The sequence below is a fragment of the Nyctereutes procyonoides genome, unplaced genomic scaffold (assembly GCF_905146905.1).
Source record: "Nyctereutes procyonoides isolate TBG_1078 unplaced genomic scaffold, NYPRO_anot_genome, whole genome shotgun sequence".
In the NCBI taxonomy this organism is placed as follows: Eukaryota; Metazoa; Chordata; class Mammalia; order Carnivora; family Canidae; genus Nyctereutes; species Nyctereutes procyonoides.
In genome coordinates, this window is record NW_026575125.1 from 32,148,316 (window position 1) to 32,167,484 (window position 19,169).

A 19,169-nucleotide genomic window follows, 5' to 3' on the forward strand; every position below is an offset into this window, starting at 1 on the left:
GGGGGGAGCCTGCTTCTCCCTCTCCCACTTCCTCTCTCTCTGCCTCTGCCTCTGCCTCCTGCTCCACTGCCTGTACTCTCTCTGTCAAATAAATAACTAAATAACTAACTAGCTAACTAAATAAATCTTAAAACCAACCAACAAACAAATGAATAAGGTATTTCCTACCTTGGATACTGGACTTATTATGCACAGATTGTTTCATTGTTATAGTTGGGTTTTAATTTTTTTTAACTTAGAATATCTTAGTTAATCTTTCATAGTTTATCGGTGGATTTCTTTATATTTTTGCTAACTGTCTAACTTTAACTACTTCTAACTTCTACTTCTAACTAACTTTATCTACCTCTTTTTTCAAGTTTACTAAATGTTTAGCATACTTAGTTTTATATTTTTTTAGCTCCTTTCATACATATGTACAGAGAGAGAAGAGAGAGAGACTAAAAGATACAAGAATAGACTGGACTTTGGTATACAATACAGAATGTTTTTGTGCAGAAATCATCAAAAACTATTGTCTGAAAGAACCAATATCTCTATCACCAGAGATAATTTTAGCAAAAAAACTATTATTTTAATATGATATATAGTATTTTATAGAATGACATACATTATGTATAAAATTATATGAATTGACTTATCAAATAATTCATTTATACTATATTAATGTGTATTATTATATTAATATATTACATATATTTCTAGAGTATATGCAATATAAAGTACATGAAAAATAACCCAAAGAATCAAAAAAAATTCAGTCCTGTTATTCAACCACTGTTTACAATTTTAAAGACTTTTACACTGAAAACTTAATGATGTTTATTTTATTTTTATATATCTATTTATTCGTGAGAGACACACAGAAAGAGGCAGAGAGACACAGGCAGAGGGAGAAGCAGGCTCTATGCAGGGAGCCCGACGTGGGACTCGATCCCGGGCCTCCAGTATCATGCCCTGGGTAGAAGGCGGTGCTAAACCGCTGAGCCACCTGAGCTACTCTAATGATGTTTATAAGTACATAGAGAGCAATCCACTACAAAATCATGAACAGCTGGTTAGCTGAGGAGGCAAGTCTGTAGAAATGGAAGATTTGAGACATTGACATTAGAAGAGCATAAAGTAACTAAATGGAATAAAAATATTAAAAATGTATAGTTTTAACAGTTTTAAGGGGAAAGAAAGGAGGTGATAAGCCACAAACAAAATCTCTTAGATCAAGAAAAATCCCTAATGCTATTTTCTTGATATGAAAAACCTAGAGATAGCTCATAAGCCCCCAGCATAGAAAAACTGATGTCACCCCAAAGGCTAATAACATTAGCCCTAAGAGTCCTGTGGGACTTCACAGTAGCCAAAGTGCTTCAGAGTGTTCTTCCTGAGGGAAATAAACAGCATGAGGTAAAACTAATTAATCTAATTTTATAGTTCAAGTTGGGAAAGAGCAATCTGGCAATTTCCTCACTAGACACAAAAACAAACAAACAAATAAATAATTCTGTTTATATTTATTTTGGCTATATATTTTATATGTAACCCTAGCACTTTTTTTTTTCCCAAATAACACTGCGCTTCCATTTAGGGTTTATAACAAAAAATGCATATTAAAGCCGGAGGTTTATTTATTATTGAGTTCCAAATTGAATAAGAAATGACTATAAAAGCTCAAGAACTTATATAGAACCATTAAATAATTTATGCAAGAGCATAAGTGAGAGAAGTAAGGCCAGAAGACTGGAAAGAGGCTAAGAGCTAAGGAGAGGAAGAGGGACGGCAGGTGGGAGGGAGGATTTTTCCTTAAGTCTTCAATTCAATAGCTTTTGTTTTTGAAAGAAATGAGCCATGTATGCTACAAATTCCCAAATTCAATCTAAAAATCTCCATTACCAAAGTTCTTAAGTTGCTTTGAAAAGTTAAATTGCTGTTTAATTTCTCATAGTTTAGGCATTCTAGGCATTCCTGTTTGAAACATTGACCTGATTAGTTTTTCAGTTTACTTTTGGAAATTAGTTCATTAGTCTCTAATTAAACCAAGTATGGTAGGCTGAATAATGACCCCCAAAGATATCCATATCCAAATCTCTGGAACCTGTGAATATATTATCTAATAGGGTTAAGAGGTTCTTTGCAAATGGGATTAAGGATCTTGGATGGGGAGCTTAGACTGCATTATAGAAGTGGTTCTTAAATGTGACCATAAGTGTTAATGTAAAAGGGAGGCAGGGGGAGACTTGGCAACACAAGAGGAACTGTGACAATGGAAGCAGAGGTTGGAGAGAAGCAAGAGATTGGAGCAATATAAGGAAGATGAAAGGAGCCACTAGCCAGACAATACAGGTGACCTCCAAAAGACTGAAAGCCAATAACAAATCCTCCCCTCCAGTCTCCAGAAAACACAATTCTGACAACACTTTGATTTTAGACTTTTAAAAAATTGTTGACAGTTCTGAGATCTAGAACTGCAGGAAAATATATATTGTGTCAAGTCAAGTCAGTGAATTTGTGGTTGTTACACCAACAATAGGAAACCTATATAGTGAGCCAGTTTATTTTTTTTAAGATTTTATTTATTTATTCATGAGAGACCCACAGAGAGAGGCAGAGACCTAAGCAGAGAGAGAAGCAGGCTCCCCATAGGGAGCCCAATGTGGGACTCAGTCCCAGGACCCTGGGATCACGACCTGAGCCAGAGGTAGATGCTCAACCACTGAGCTACCCAGGTGTCCCTAGTGAGCCAGTTTAAATAGATCTGAAAGCTAAAGAAAAGGCTCTCTATAATATGCATATATATATATGAATATATGTAAAAGAGCTATTGATATATGTATATAAAAGGCTATACATATATATGTGAAATCAAATATCTAACAAGTTAGGCTTTTAATAAAAACAGAAAATACAACACATTCTTCTGGAAGCATATGAAGGTACTGTTAAGATACATAACATAAGAGGTGCCTGGGGATCCCTGGGTGGCGCAGCGGTTTGGCGCCTGCCTTTGGCCCACGGCGCGATCCTGGAGACCCAGGATCGAATCCCACATCGGGCTCCCGGTGCATGGAGCCTGTTTCTCCCTCTGCCTATGTCTCTGCCTCTCTCTCTCTCTCTCTCTGTGTGACTATCATAAATAAATAAAAATTAAAAAAAAAAACATAAGAGGTGCCTGGGTGGTTCAATCGGTTAAGCATCTTACTTGGTTTCAGCTTGGGTCATTATCTCAGGGTCCTGGAATTGAGTGCCACATCAGGCTCTGCATTGGATGAGGAGCCTGCTTAAGATTCTCTCTCTCCATGGGCAGCCCAGGTGGCTTAGCAGTTTAGTGCCACCTTCAGCCCAGGGCCTGATCCTGGAGACCTGGGATCGAGTCCTGCATCAGGCTCCCTGCATGGAGCCTGCTTCTCCCTCTGCCTGTGTCTCTGCCTCTCTCTGTGTGTGTCTCTCATGAATAAATAAATAAAATCTTTAAAAAAAAAAAAGATTCTCCCTCTCCCTCTGCCCCTCCCTTGCTTTCTCTCTCTCTAAAATAAATCTTTGAAAAAAAAATATGTAACATCATTATATTACTTGTGCTACACTCAGTCTTAGCTGAAAAGCCATTACTATATCACCTATGATTGTCCTAAAACACAGATGAAATTTAAATATGGCAGAAACTCTTAACTGATCTCCTGAAGGAGTTATGGATTAATTGATGATCTCCATTTCAATTGTAAAAGATACTAACTGATATCCACGGCATAATGAATATTCTTTGGCAATAATACTCATGCCTACTTCTGATCCCACCAGTTAAGTTGTCTGCTCTAAAAATAGTTGTGCTTTTTCCCAAACTGATTTATTTCAATAAGTTATTTCAATAAGTAATATATATCCATAATTTGATCAAAAAGATTGTAATTCTTGTTTGTTTTTAAAGATTTTTTTTAGATTTTATTTATTTATTCATGAGAGACACAGAAAGAGAGGCAGAGACATAGGCAGAGGGAGAAGCAGGCTCCTCGCAGGAAGCCTGATGTGGGACTCTATCTCAGGATTCCAGGATCATGGCCTAAGCTAAAGGGAGACACTCAACCACTAAGCCACCCAGGTTCCCCAAAGATTTTATTTTCAAGTAATCTCTACACCCAATGTGGGGCTTGAACTCACAATCCTGAGATCAAGAGTCGCATGTTCTACCAACTGAGCCAGCCAGATGCCCCATAAAGATTGTGATTTTATATGTACAGTTTTGTTTTGTTTTGTTTTAGTGAGCTTTATGCCCAGTGTGGGGCTCAAACTCACATGACCTCAAGATCATGAGTCACATGCTCTACCAACTGAACCAGCCAGGCACCTCTTTATGTACAGTTTTAATTCCACATTTGGCCTGAATGTTTCATAAATTGATGAAATATATATTGAAAAAAGCTGCTTGTTTTCATGAAGACGCTTTGGAAAGATTTAATACAAGTGAATAGCTCATTAAAGAATTACTGTTAAAGTATGTATGGGGGAGATAAAAGTTTTGAAAAAAATATAAAAATGTGGAAGGATTCTTATATTGCTTCATAAATGTCTTCAGTTTCTTAAAGCTCTTCCCTAAGGACACTCAGAAATGGAGATTAGAGATGATGTGCTGGTTAAGAATGTAAACTTGGGAGCCAGATAACCTGTGTTTTAACCTTATCTCTACCATTTACTGACTCTGTCTCCTTAGGCAAGTTTCTTAACCTCATATATAAAATGAGAATGATAATAATTGTTACCTCAAAGAGATACTGGGAAGATTAAAAGTGCCTGACACACAGTAAGTGCTCAACTATTACTATTAATACTATTACTGCTGTGGTATATGTGATTTATTCAAGAATGACTACCTGGACCATCTATTGGTGGAACTATACTCAAAGAAGAGTCCTGGGCTTTATGTTAAAAGACTGATGACTAAGTATGATCATGTAATTTTATGTTAAAATAAATTTTTCAGTTCTCTACTTTAGCCAACTTTGCCAACTAACAAACCAATTCCAATCCTAATCGCTTCTGATGAGGGATTCTCCTATAGGTTAGTTTCTTTTTCTATAAATTATTATTTTAAAAACACACATATGAGACCCAAATTCTATGAAAATTAAAAGTGCCTATGATGTACAAATATTCCTTGACTCAATCCTTTATTCATATACATTTTATTAAGATTAAGTCTAAAACAATAAGACAATCTGCCTGTGGCCCATGGCATCCTGTATCACTCTGGCTTTGCTATTCTGTCTCCATGTACCATTCATCTTGTGATAATAAGGGCCAGGGTCCTTTTTTTTTTTTTCTTTTTAAAGATTTTATTTATCTATTCATGAGAGACATAGGCAGAGCAAGAAGCAGGCTCCCTCTGGGAAGCCTGATGCAGGACTGGATCCCAGGACCCCAGGATCATAACCTGAGCCAAAGGCAGATGCTCAACTGCTGAGCCACCAACGTGCCCAGGCCAGGGTCCTTTCAAGCTGAGATTGCCTTCTGTACCTGGTACAGAAGGATCTATTAGCATCCGCTTTCAAATATTTCAGTGTTGTTGCATCTCTGTGGTTACCTTACGAATCGTATTGAAGTAGATGGTATGAGAATTCTCCTGAGACCTAGCCCACTATATTGCCCTGGGTCACCCAGAGGAGCCTACCCACCAGAAATGAGAGAAGTAAATCACTGACAAAATAAACAGAATTTCCTTTCTCTTTCTTCTCCTTCTCCTTCTCCTTCTCCTTCTCCTTCTCCTTCTCCTTCTCCTTCTCCTTCTCCTTCTCCTTCTCCTCCTCCTCCTCCTCCTCCTCCTCCTCCTCCTCCTCCTCCTCCTTCTTCTTCTTCTTCTCTTTTTTTAAGATTATCTATTTAAGAGAGAGAGAATGTGAGGAGGGGCAGTGGGAGAGAGAGAGAATCCTTTTTTTTAATTTTTTTTAATTGGAGTTCAATTTGCCAACATATAGCATAACACCCAGTGCTCATCCCATCAAGTGCCCCCCTCAGTGCCCATCACCCAGTCACCCCCACCCCTCGCCCACCTCCCTTTCTACCACCCCTTGTTCGTTTCCCAGAGTTAGGAATCTCTCATGTTCTGTCTCCCTCTCTGATATTTCCCACTCATTTTCTCTCCTTTCCCCTTTATTCCCTTTCACAATTTTTTATATTCTCCAAATGAATGAGACCATATAATGTTTGTCCTTCTCCGATTGACTTACTTCACTCAGCATAATACCCTCCAGTTCCATCCACTTCGAAGCAAATGGTGGGTATTTATCGTTTCTAATGGCTGAGGAATATTCCATTGTATACATAGACCACAGCTTCTTTATCCATTCATCTTTCAATGGACACCGAGGCTCCTTCCACAGTGTGGCTATTGTGGACATTGCTGCTAGAAACATTGGGGTGCAGGTGTCCCGGCGTTTCACTGCATCTGTATCTTTGGGGTAAATCTCCAGCAGTGCAATTGCTGGGTCGTAGGGCAGATCTATTTTTAACTCTTTGAAGAACTTCCACGCAGTTTTCCAGAGTGGCTGCACCAGTTCACATTCCCACCAACAGTGCAAGAGGGTTCCCCTTTCTCCACATCCTCTCATTTGTTGTTTCCTGCCTTGTTAATTTTCCCCATTCTCACTGGTGTGAGGTGGTATCTCATTGTGGTTTTGATTTGTATTTCCCTGATGGCAAGTGATGCAGAGCATTTTCTCATGTGCTTGTTGGCCATGTCTATGTCTTCCTCTCTGAGATTTCTGTTCATGTCTTTTGCCCATTTCATGATTGGATTGTTTGTTTCTTTGCTGTTGAGTTTAATAAGTTCTTTATATATCTTGGATACTAGCCCTTTATCTGATAGGTCATTTGCAAATATCTGAGAGAGAGAATCCTGAAGCAGTCTCCCTGCTGAGCACAGAGCCTGACACAGGACTCCATCCCAGGACCCTGATGAGATCATGGCCTGAGCTGAAATCAAGAGTCAGCTGCTTAACCAACTGAGCCACCCAGGCACTCAGAATTTCCTTTTTCTTAGTTGGGATCAGAATAACTTAATAACTACTTCCAGTTAGACAGAGGGCTGAAGTGAAGAGAGTGGTGGAATCTCAGATTGCTTCTGATAGAATCATGTCAATGGTTTAGTAATTAGTAATTGGGCTTTTCTCAAATGTCTTATATTAGAAATTTGTAATCATATGGGGACAAAACATTTCCCACTTTTTGGATCAGATTGGGGGAAACACTCCCAAATCTACAGCTGTTGCTCAGAAGGAAAGACTAAATAGGAAGGAAACAAGTATGACCCAAGAACATGTATTAGGCTTCTTCCCAGGAAATCAAGGGGACTTGGCCCCTCTTCTCCCAGAGACAATGAATAGACTTAGGAAAATCAACTGAGATTGTGATGAAACTAAAGGTACATTTGAGCTGAAGACAAAATGGCCAATAAATATTCAGACTAAAGAGAGAGCAAATAGAAAATTATTAAATGTTTCCTTGATTTTTCTATCTGAAAGTTGGATGTTTGTTTGACTAAAAGAATTCAGGAAAAAAAAATATAAGAATTCAGGATCAGTCAACCATCTTAGATGAAGAATCAAAACTGTTAGCATTAATAAGGGATACTTAAAGGAAAGAACACAAAGTGAGGTGTTCAAAGACCTGGATTCTAATCCCAACCCCACTAAATATTAAGGTAAAAATATGTAACCTCCTCAGAGATGAGTGAACTGGAATCAAACACTTACTGACCCTGGCCTTTATCAGCTGTGACTTTGAGCACAATGTTTAACCTTCCTGAACCTTGGATTTGCTATTTGTAAAACAGAACCAAACTCCCATGGATAAAAGTAATAATTACATGGAATAACATGTAAAGAGCATAGCATTGTGTCTGGTATACAAGTGCTCAACAAATATTAGCTGTGATTTTACTTATTCATTTGTTAGGGAGAGCATTAGGGACACTGGCAGGAAGGAATGAGTGTCAGAATTGGTGTCATTAGCTCGAAAGGGAGCTGTTTTTAAGAATTATTATTTATTATATTTCAGCTTCTAAAGAAATGTTGATACTCTAAGGTAAGACCCTGAGTGACCATACCGTAATCAATCAAATCTTGCATCATATATCTTGCTCTTTTATATGAAGGTCCAGGGTCTGTGAGTATTTTTTTGTGTGTAATTACCATTCTATCAAATCATAAACAATTAGCCTTGGAAATAATATGCAGAAATGCAATTTATATTTACAGCAATTATTTTAGCTTTTATTATACTATTAGCAATACTGATTAATATTGATTATACCTTCCCAACAATTAAGAACTGTTTAGCCACCAAAAAAATTATCCAAATTCAATGAGGTTAGGACTTAGAGAAAGTACCTGTTTGGGTGCTCCAGGGAGCCAACTCTAAGATAATCAGGATTACAGGAGGTTTGAGGGAAGAATGGAAAAGTAACGTCTGTGAAAGGCAGATGGGTAAATGTAAAGGTGAAAGGCTTGGGCAGAGAAAAATCTTGAGCCTGAGATGCTGATTTGACACTTTTGAAAGGCAAGTGGGGGACAAGCAGGTCAGAGAAAACCTCAGATCAAAATGCAGGTCAATAAAGTCTTAGCCAACCCAAGAGGGAGCTCCAGAGCAAGGATTGCTTCTTAAAGGAATCCTGCACTGGGTAGGAATGGCCAGGTGTCTCTCATGAATGAATAAATAAAATCTTTAAAAAACAATTCAGGAGGATAATAGTCTATGATTTGAACTATTCTGTAATCAAAACAAGCCATGGACATTAGAAATGTAAAGCCAGGGGCACCTGGGTGGCTCAGTAGTTGAGCATCTGCCTTCTGCTTGGGTCTTGATCCCATGGTCCCAAGATCGAGTCCCCCACAGGGCTCCCCATGGGGAGCCTTCTTCTCCCTCTGCCTATGTCTCTGCCTCTGTGTGTGTGTTTCATGAATAAATAAATAAAATGTTTTAAAAAAATGTAAAGCCATACTCAATTCATCATGACAGCAAACCAGAGGATATTCTCTCTCACGTATTTATACAGAGATATATGGATAGGCAGGTTGAATCTTGTAGATATATACTGGAATTTCAAATTCACTTTAAGATTTGAATATTGGTTCCCTTCATAATTTCCATATAATGACAGTCATAGTTATTATGTAACTAACTTTGGTATTCTGTAGCCAAAAGACATTCCCTGTATTCTGATGAGACCCAGTAAATATGCATAGCAAAAAAAAAAAAAAAAAGAGTTCATTTATTTAACATCCCCTAAGTATGCTTACTTTATTCAGTATTTTTCCAACATTTTACTATATATTTTTCAAACGTACAGAAAAGTGGGAAGAATTGTACTATGAACACTTACCACCTCGATGAACAAAAGTTCACTGGAAAAGGACAAATAGCCAGAGCAGCGCCATGGCGGTCGGCAAGAACAAGCGCCTTACGAAAGGCGGCAAAAAGGGAGCCAAGAAGAAAGTGGTTGATCCATTTTCTAAGAAAGATTGGTATGATGTGAAAGCGCCAGCTATGTTCAATATAAGAAATATTGGAAAAACACTAGTCACAAGAACTCAAGGAACCAAAATTGCGTCTGATGGTCTCAAGGGTCGTGTTTTTGAAGTTAGCCTTGCTGATCTGCAGAATGATGAAGTTGCATTTAGGAAATTCAAGATAATCACTGGGGATGTGCAGGGCAAAAACTGCCTGACTAATTTTCATGGCATGGATCTTACCCGTGACAAAATGTGCTCCATGGTCAAAAAATGGCAGACCATGATTGAAGCTCATGTTGATGTAAAGACTACTGATGGTTATTTGCTTCGTCTATTTTGTGTTGGTTTTACTAAAAAACGCAATAATCAGATTCGGAAGACCTCTTACGCTCAGCACCAACAGGTCCGCCAAATCTGGAAAAAGATGATGGAAATCATGACCCGAGAGGTGCAAACAAATGACTTGAAAGAAGTGGTCAATAAATTGATTCCAGACAGCATCGGAAAAGATATAGAAAAAGCTTGTCAGTCTATCCACTCCATGATGTTTTTGTTAGAAAGTAAAAATGCTGAAGAAGCCCAAGTTTGAATTGGGAAAACTCATGGAGCTTCATGATGAAGGTAGTAGTTCTGGAAAAGCTACGGGGGATGAGACTGGTGCTAAAGTTGAACGAGCTGATGGATATGAACCACCAGTCCAAGAATCTGTTTAAAATTCAGACATTTAATGGTGACAAATAAAAATATATTTGTGATGTTTAAAAAAAAAGAAAAGGACAAGTATTTCAGATTGTGGTGGTTTCTCTTGGGTGCAAGCAGTGCTTAGTGAACTGTTGCTGAAACAGGGAGGGATTTCCTTCTTTTTCTTTTTCTTTTTTGTGTATTTTTTTATTGGAGTTCGATTTGCCAACATATAGCATAACACCCAGTGCTCATTCCGTCAAGTGCCCCCCGCTCAGTGCCCATCACCTAGTCACCCCAACCCCCCCCACCTCCCCTTCCACTACCCCTTGTTCGTTCCTCAGAGTTAGGTGTCTCTCATGTTCTGTCACCCTCACTGGTATTTTCCACTCATTTTCTCTCCTTTCCCCTTTATTCCCTTTCACTATTTTTTATATTCTCCAAATGAATGAGACCATATAATGTTTGTCCTCCGATTGACTTACTTCACTCAGCATAATACCCTCCAGTTCCATCCACTTCGAAGCAAATGGTGGGTATTTATCGTTTCTAATGGCTGAGGAATATTCCATTGTATACATAGACCACAGCTTCTTTATCCATTCATCTTTCGATGGACACTGAGGCTCCTCCCACAGTTTGGCTATTGTGGACATTGCTGCTAGAAACATTGGGGTGCAGGTGTCCCGGCGTTTCACTGCATCTGTATCTTTGGGGTAAATCTCCAGCAGTGCAATTGCTGGGTCGTAGGGCAGATCTATTTTTAACTCTTTGAAGAACCTCCACGCCGTTTTCCAGAGTGGCTGCACCAGTTCACATTCCCACCAACAGTGCAAGAGAGTCCCCCTTTCTCCACATCCTCTCCAACATTTGTTGTTTCCTGTCTTGTTAATTTTCCCCATTCTCACTGGTGTGAGGTGGTATCTCATTGTGGTTTTGATTTGTATTTCCCTGATGGCAAGTGATGCGGAACATTTTCTCATGTGCTTCTTGGCCATGTCTATGCCTCTTTGGTGAAATTTCTGTTCATGTCTTTTGCCTATTTCAGGATTGGATTGTTTGTTTCTTTGCTGTTGAGTTTAATAAGTTCTCTATAGATCTTGGATACTAGCCCTTTATCTGATAAGTTATTTGCAAATATCTTCTCCCATTATGTAGGTTGTCTTTGAGTTTTGTTGACTGTTTCTTTTGCTGTGCATATGCTTTTTATCTTGATGAAGTCCCAATAGTTCAATTTTGCTTTTGTTTCCCTTGCCTTCATAGATGTATCTTGCAGAAGTTGCTGTGGCCAAGTTCAAAAAGGGTGTTGCTTGTGTTCTCCTCTAGGATTTTGATGGATTCTTGTCTCACATTTAGATCTTTCATCCATTTTGAGTTTATCTTTTACCACCTAGATTCTACAAATAACATTTAACTTCACTGGTTTTGGGGCACCTGGGTGGCTCAGTGATTGAACATCTGCCTTCGGCTCAGGTCGTGATCCTGGAGTCCTGGGATTGAGGCGCACATCAGGCTCCCCACAGGGAGCCTGCTTCTCCCTCTGCCTCTTTTCTCTGCCTCTCCCTCTGTGTCTCATGAATAAATAAATAAATAATTTTTAAAAACTTCACTGGTTTTATCACATTTATCAGTCTATCCATTTCTCTATCCTTGTATCCGTCCAAATAAGTTTTACTGTATTTGTTTTTTTTAATTTTTCATTTTTACTGTATTTTAAAGTAAATTATACACATCATCATATTTCCCCAAAACACACTAGATATAATTAGAGTTTAATATTTGGTTGTATTTTTTTGATGTAGAATTTCTATACAATGTGATGCAAATGTGTTGAGTGTTACCATTCAAGGAGTTTCCATAAATGCACAAATCTGTGCAATCAGAATACAGAATGCTAATATCACCTTATAAAGTTATCTCTTGTCCCCTTATTTCTTCCTAGTCTTCCAACGCTACAGAAGAAAATACCGTTCTCTTTTTTTCCTACCACAGATGAGTTTTAATTGTTCTAGAAATTCATGTAAATGCATTCTCTTTCATGTAAGGCTTTCTTCACTTGGGATATTTTTTTCTTCGAGTTCATCCACATTTTTACTTTTTTCAATAGTTCTTCCTTTTTTGTTGCTGAGTAATATCTCATTATGTGAAGATACCTCAGTTTATTTATTGTCCTACTGATGGATGCCTGTGTTTCCAATTTCAGGCTGCTGTGAACCTTCTTATACTAGCCGTTTTTGTATATATTTGTTTTCATTTCTCTTGATGTGGGGACTTGTTGGAGTAGGCATATGTCTAGTTTTACTTATTTATTTATTTATTTATTCATTTATTTATTTATTTTAAAGATTCTATTCATCCATCCATGAGAGACACACAGAGAGAGGCAGAGACACAGGCAGAAGGAGAAGCAGGCTCCACGCAGACAGCCTGACATGGGACTCGATCCTGGGACTCCAGGATCATGACCTGAGCCCAAGGCAGATGCTCAACCGCTGAGCCACCCAGGCGTCCCTATATGTCTAGTCTTAGAAGAAATTGCAGGATCTTTCTCCATAGTAGTTGTCTAGTATTACGTCCACCAACCATGTATGAGTCTTCCAATGGCTCCATATCTTCACTAACATTCAGTGATGTTAGTCTTTACAATTTTGATCAAACTTTTGGGTATGTTTTGTTAGCTGACTCGTTTTATTGTGCATTTCCCTGATGATTAATGATGTTGAACTCATTGTCACATGCTCATTGAACATTCTTGTCTCTTTCTTTGTGAGGGTTCTACTCAACATGTTTTTTTAAGATTTTATTTATTTATTCATGAGATGTACAGAGAGAGAGAGAGCGAGACAGAGACACAGGCAGAGGGAGAAGCAGGCTCCATGCAGGGAGCCCGATGTGGGACTCGATTCTGGGTCTCCAGGATCACACCCTGGGCTGAAGGCAGCACTAAACCGCTGGGCCACTGGGGCTGCCCACTACTCAACATTTTTGTTCATTTTCTTTGTATTTAATTTTTAAAATTATTTTTTGAGGATTTTATTTATTTATTTGAGAGAGCACAAGTGAGGGGAGGAGCAAAGAGGGAGGGTGAGGAATAAGCAGACTGCACTGAATGTTAAGCCGACATGGGGCTTGATCCCACAACCCTCAGATCATGACCTGAGCTGAAACCAAGGGTCATATGCACAACCACCCCTTTTGAACCACCCAGGCAACCCTTTTGTTCATTTTCAAAGTGTTTCTTTTTATTGTTTCCAGAATTCTGCATGCATATTGATACCACTATTTTTTTTAAGATTTTATTTATTCATGAGCGACAGAGAGAGAGAGAGAGACAGAGACACAGGCAGAGGGAGAAACAGGCCCCATGCAGGGAGCCCGACATGGGACTCTATCCCGTCTCTAGGATCACACCCTGGGCTGCAGGCAGCGCTAAACCGCTGCACCACGGGGGCTGCCCTTGATACCACTATTTTGTCAGATATATGATTTGGAATTTTTTTTTTCCCAGCCTGAAGATTGTTCATTAATTTTCGATTTTTTAAATTCTTTTTTTTTTTTAATTTTTATTTATTTATGATAGCCACACAGGGAGAGAGAGAGAGAGAGAGAGAGAGAGAGAGAGAGAGAGAGAGAGAGGCAGAGACAAAGGCAGAGGGAGAAGCAGGCTCCATGCACTGGGAGCCTGACGTGGGATTCGATCCCGGGTTTTCAGGATCGCGCCCTGGGCCAAAGGCAGGCGCCAAACCGCTGCGCCACCCAGGGATCCCCCAATTTTCGATTTTTTAAAAAATATTTTATTTATTTGTTCACGAGAGACACAGAGCGGGAGAGAGAGAGAGGCAGAGACACAGGCAGAGGGAGAAGCAGGCTCCATGCAAGGAGCCTGATGTGGGACCTGATCCCAGCGCTCCAGGATCACACCCTTGGCGGAAGGCAGGCACTCAACCGCTGAGCCACCCAGGCGTCCCTGTTCGTTAATTTTCTAAATGAGGTCTTTTAATGAGCAAAAGTTTAAAATTTTTAAGACTGGGATCCCTGGGTGGCGCAGCGGTTTGGCGCCTGCCTTTGGCCCAGGGCGCGATCCTGGAGACCCAGGATCGAATCCCACGTCAGGCTCCCGGTGCATGGAGCCTGCTTCTCCCTCCGCCTGTATCTCTGCCTCTCTCTCTCTCTCTGTATGACTATCGTAAATAAATAAATAAAAAATTTAAAAAAAATGTTTTAAAATTTTTAAGACTAATTTATCATTATTTTTTGAAGATATTATTTATTTATTTGACAGAGAGAGCACAAACAGGAGGAGAGGCAGGCAGGAGAGGGAGAAGCAGGCTCCCCACTAAGCAAGGAGCCCTACTTGAGGCTTGATCCCAGGACTGTGGGATCATGATCTGAGCCAAAGGCAGATGCTTAACCAACTGAGCCACCCAGCCACCCTATAATTTATCATTATTTTCATTTGTGGTTATTGCTCTTTTATGTTAGAACCTTTGTCTACCCCCAAGTCACAAAGATAGTCTATGTTTTCACATAAAAGATTTATAGTTTTATGTTTTACATTTAGGTCTGTGTTCCATCTCAAACTAACTTTGTTTATGACGTGAGGTAGGAATTGCATTTTATTTATTTGCATATTAATACCCAGTTGCTCCAATATTATTCATAGAAAAGGCTTTCCTGTTCCCAATGGGTTGCCTTGCCTACTTTGTCAAAAATCAATGATCATACAAGTAGGAGGACATTTCTGGGCTCTCTATTCAACTCTTTTGATTTTTTAAGAAGATTTTATTTATTTATCTGAGAGAGAGAGAGAAAGCATGAGAGAGCACAAGTGGTAGAGAGGGAGAAGCAGGCTTCCCACTCCCACTGAGTAGGGAGCCTGAAGCAGGACTTGATCCCAGGACCGTGACATCATGACCTGAGCCAAGGCAGCTGCTTAACCAACTGAGCCACTCAGGCACTCCTTTTGATATTTTTATTGATCTTCATGCCACACTATTTTGATTACTATGACATTATAGTAGGTCTTAAGAGTCAGTTATTATAAGTCTCCTAAGTTTGTTCTTCCTTTTGAAAATTGCTTTGGATGATCTTAATTTTTCCCTTTTCATTTTCATATCCTTTCATTTTCCTATATATGTATATAATCAGCTTGACTAATTATTTTTTTAAGTCTGCTGGGATTATGACTGGAAATGTGTTGACTCTAAAACCAAAATTGGGAGAAATATATCTTAATATTATTGAGTCTTACAGTCCATGAACATGGTACATCTTTCCATTTAGTTAGGAATTGCAGAATTTCTGTCAGCAGTGTTTTGTGCTTCATAATAAAGAGATCTTGCCTCTTGTGTTAAATTATTTCCTATGCATTTAATAGTTTTGGATATTATTGTGAATCAAATGGTTTTAAATTTTATTTTCTAAATGTGTGCTAGCATATAAAACATAATTGACTTTTTTGTTATTTAATTTCCAGATACGGTTGATCCTTGAACAACATGAGTTTGAACTACACGGGTCCACTTGTATGAACATTTTTTTAATGTACATATTTTTTCCCTTACATTTTATTTTATTTTTAAAGATTTTAGTTATTTATTCATGAGAGACACACAGAGAGAGAGAAGGCAGAGACACAGGCAGAGGGAGAAGCAGGCTCCATGCAGGGAGCCTGACGTGGGACTTGATCCCGGGTCTCCAGGATCACACCCTGGGCTGAAGGCAGTGCTAAACCGCTGAGCCACCCGGGCTGCCCTATTTTATTTTTTAAAAGTAATTTCTACACCCAATGTGGGGCTCAAACTCACAACTCTGAGATCAAGAATTGCATGTTTTACTGACTAAGCTAGCCAGTAATCCACCAATTTTATTTTGATAAATAAAGGACAGTACTGTAAATGTACTTTTCCTTCCTTATGATCTTCTTAATAACTTTCTTTCCTTCAGCTTGCTTTATTGTAAGAATACAGTATATAATACATATAGTATGCAAAACGTGTTCATTGACCATTTATGATATTGGTAAGGCTGCTGGTTAACAGTAGGCTATTAGTAGTTTAAGTTTTTGGGGAGTCGGAAATTATTTTTTTAAAGATTTATTTATTTATTTATTCATGATAGAGAGAGAGAGAGAGAGAGAGAGAGAGAGAGAGGCAGAGACACAGGAGGAGAGAGAAGCAGGCTCCATGCAGGGAGCCTGAGGCAGGACTTGATCCTGGGACTCCAGGATTGTGCCCTGGGCCAAAGGCAGGAGCTAAACCGCTGAGCCACCTAGGGAATCCCTGGGGAGTCAGAAATTACATGTGGATTTTCAACTATGCAATAGCAGGGGGTGGTCAGTGCCCCAACCCTCTGTGTTGTTGAAGGGTCAACTATATGTGAATTTTGTCTGGCTATCATATTGTATTTATTGCTAATTTCCTTGTAGTCAGAGGACATGCTCTGTATGATTTCAATATTTTTAAGTTTATTGATGCTGGTTTTATAGCTTATCATATGATCTATCATGTTACCTCTATGTTTACCAAGATTTTCAAGAAGATATAAAAGAAATACAAAAATTAAACCCTTTCTTGCAGTTTACTTAGGAGTCAAAAATGTAAACACATGGAACAATATGACAAAGACAGGATAAATTAAAATTGTATTAAGCACATAAGGGATGAAAAGTTCTAAAGAAGAGGATTTGTCAGAATAGGGACTCAATCAGGGTATATACCCCTCCACTCTTTGTAGACCTGAGTGTTTGAGCCAATTCTTGAAACAGGTGTCAGGCATAAACTATTGGATTGTAAATTGGAGAATACATGAAATGACTCTTTTTTCCACAATAAATTTTTTCTAATCTAGTATATGTTGGGCTTTGTGATTAAAGTCAGAGCTATGCTGTCCTTCCTCTCAAAGAGGCCTCAGTAAAGAGGGAGATTCAGGCATAAGTGCATTAAGGCATAAACCTTAAGAATAAAGGGGGGGGGTTATGTGCAAGTACTATGATAGCACGGCAAGTGGGATAACTAATTTGCTTTGCATAGTGTGGCACTAGGAAGAAGTTACATAGTGGGTGTCTTTTGAGCTGGGTCTTTAAGAATATGCCTGCCATAGAGAGAGAACAGAAAAGTCCTAGTAGCATGAAAATGTAAGGTAAATATAGAGAGTAGCTTATCATGTATATATGATGGTTATTGGGGGGGGGGCTGAGTTTGCAAAGATGCAGTAGAGCCAAATAATTAGAAAATTTGATTGTGCTTAAGGAGTTTGTATTTTATGTTAAAGTAGGAAAGAGTCATGAAATGTTTTTAAGAAGTACAGTGGCTTAATCTTATTTGTGTTTATAAAGCTATTTGGTGCAATACAGAGGGGTGGATTAGATTCAGAAGAAACTAAAGCCAGGGAAACTAGTTGGGACACTGTGTTGTAGGTCAGGCAATTGATAATGAATCTGAAATGAGGCAGGAGAGATTAATATGTGAGACATGCACGAGGAAGACTGAATCAACAACTGAGGATAGAAAAAAAGCGGTCATGGGTGACTTCACTATTTCTGATGTGTGTGATGGTGGTTTCATTAAGGTGGTTTCATTAAGTAGGAAAGAAAATGCAGAAGGAAAGGCAGAGTTCGTAAGAAAAATTGAGTTTTGTGTCTTATAAATTAAAGAGTCAGGATCCATTCATCAGCTGTAAATATAGATCTGAAGATGAGGAGAAGGCTGAGGGTTAGAGATTTAATTTGCAAGTCATTAAGATTTACTTGACATTAAATTGAGAACTGGATCTATACCCATCTGGTGTGTTTTAGGGAGACTGGACTATCAAGTGAGGATTAGGCTGAGATAATTTGTGAGGCCCTTCTGGGCCTTTGAGTAAATATTAAGAGGAAAGGGGAGTTGAAGAATATGGGATAACCAGGAAATGGTGCTGGTGAAGTAGACGGATCTAGAATACCAACTCTGACAATTTGGTTCTTAAACTTGCCTTTAAAAAAAAAAAAAAAGATTTTATTTATTTGACAGACAAGCAGGGGAAGTAGCAGGCAGATGGAGAGGGAAAAGCCCAATGATGCTGGGCTCCATCCCAGACCCAAGGGATCATGATCTGAGCCGAAGACAGATGCTTAACTGACTGAGCCACCCAGGCACTCCAAACTAACTAACTTTCTTTCTTTCTTTTCTTTCTTTCTTTCTTTCTTTCTTTCTTTCTTTCTTTCTTTCTTTTCTTTTCTTTTCTTTCTTTCTTTCTTTTCTTTCTTTCTTTTTCTCTTTCCTTCTTTCTTTCTTTCTTTCTTTCTTTCTTTCTTTCTTTTCTTTCCTTCTTTCTTCTTTTCTTTTTTTTTTTTTTTAAGATTTTGTTTATTTATTCATGAGAGACACAAAGAGAGAGAGAGGCAGAGACACAGGCAGAAGGAGAAGCAGGCTCCATGCAGGGAGCCCGATGTGGGACTCCATCCCGGGTCTCTGGGATCAGGCCCTGGGCTGAAGGCTGTGCTAAACCGCTGAGCCACCCAGGCTGCCCAACCTTATTTATTTCTTAAACAAGAGGCATATTATTTAAAAAAATTAGTAGAGGAAAATTAAGCTCACATCATGTATTAATTAGAACATTTTGGGGTTATGCAAGAAAACAATTTGAACTAGCTTCAGTTAAATGAGACTTTCTTATGAGAATGCAGTGGACCTTGTAAAAGCCATGGGTCAGAATGCTACTGTAATCAGGAAGCAGACAGCCATTGAGGATCTAGGGTCAGCTCCACTCTGTCTACTTCTTTTCTCTTTCTGTCTCTTACCGTTCTTTTATCCCCTCCAGACTTGTTTTTTTTCCTATTTGTCCTCATGGCATAGACCCTAAATTGTTGTTAAAGCTCCAGACACCTAGTCCTACTAATTCCTTCTCCCCATTCTAAATCCCCTGGGAAGTTCTCTGATTGCCCCCACATAGTTGAGATACTCCCTCCTGATCCACTCTGGTCCAGCCAACTGTGTATGTGTTTAGAGGGCTCATGGA

At 38.9% G+C, this 19,169-nt stretch overlaps 1 pseudogene; it reads left to right on the forward strand.

The window, feature by feature from the left end:
- Nucleotides 1–9,411: 9,411 nt before the first annotated feature.
- Nucleotides 9,412–10,229, forward strand: LOC129518491 (40S ribosomal protein S3a-like; annotated as a pseudogene).
- The last annotated feature ends 8,940 nt before the right edge of the window (nt 10,230–19,169 follow it).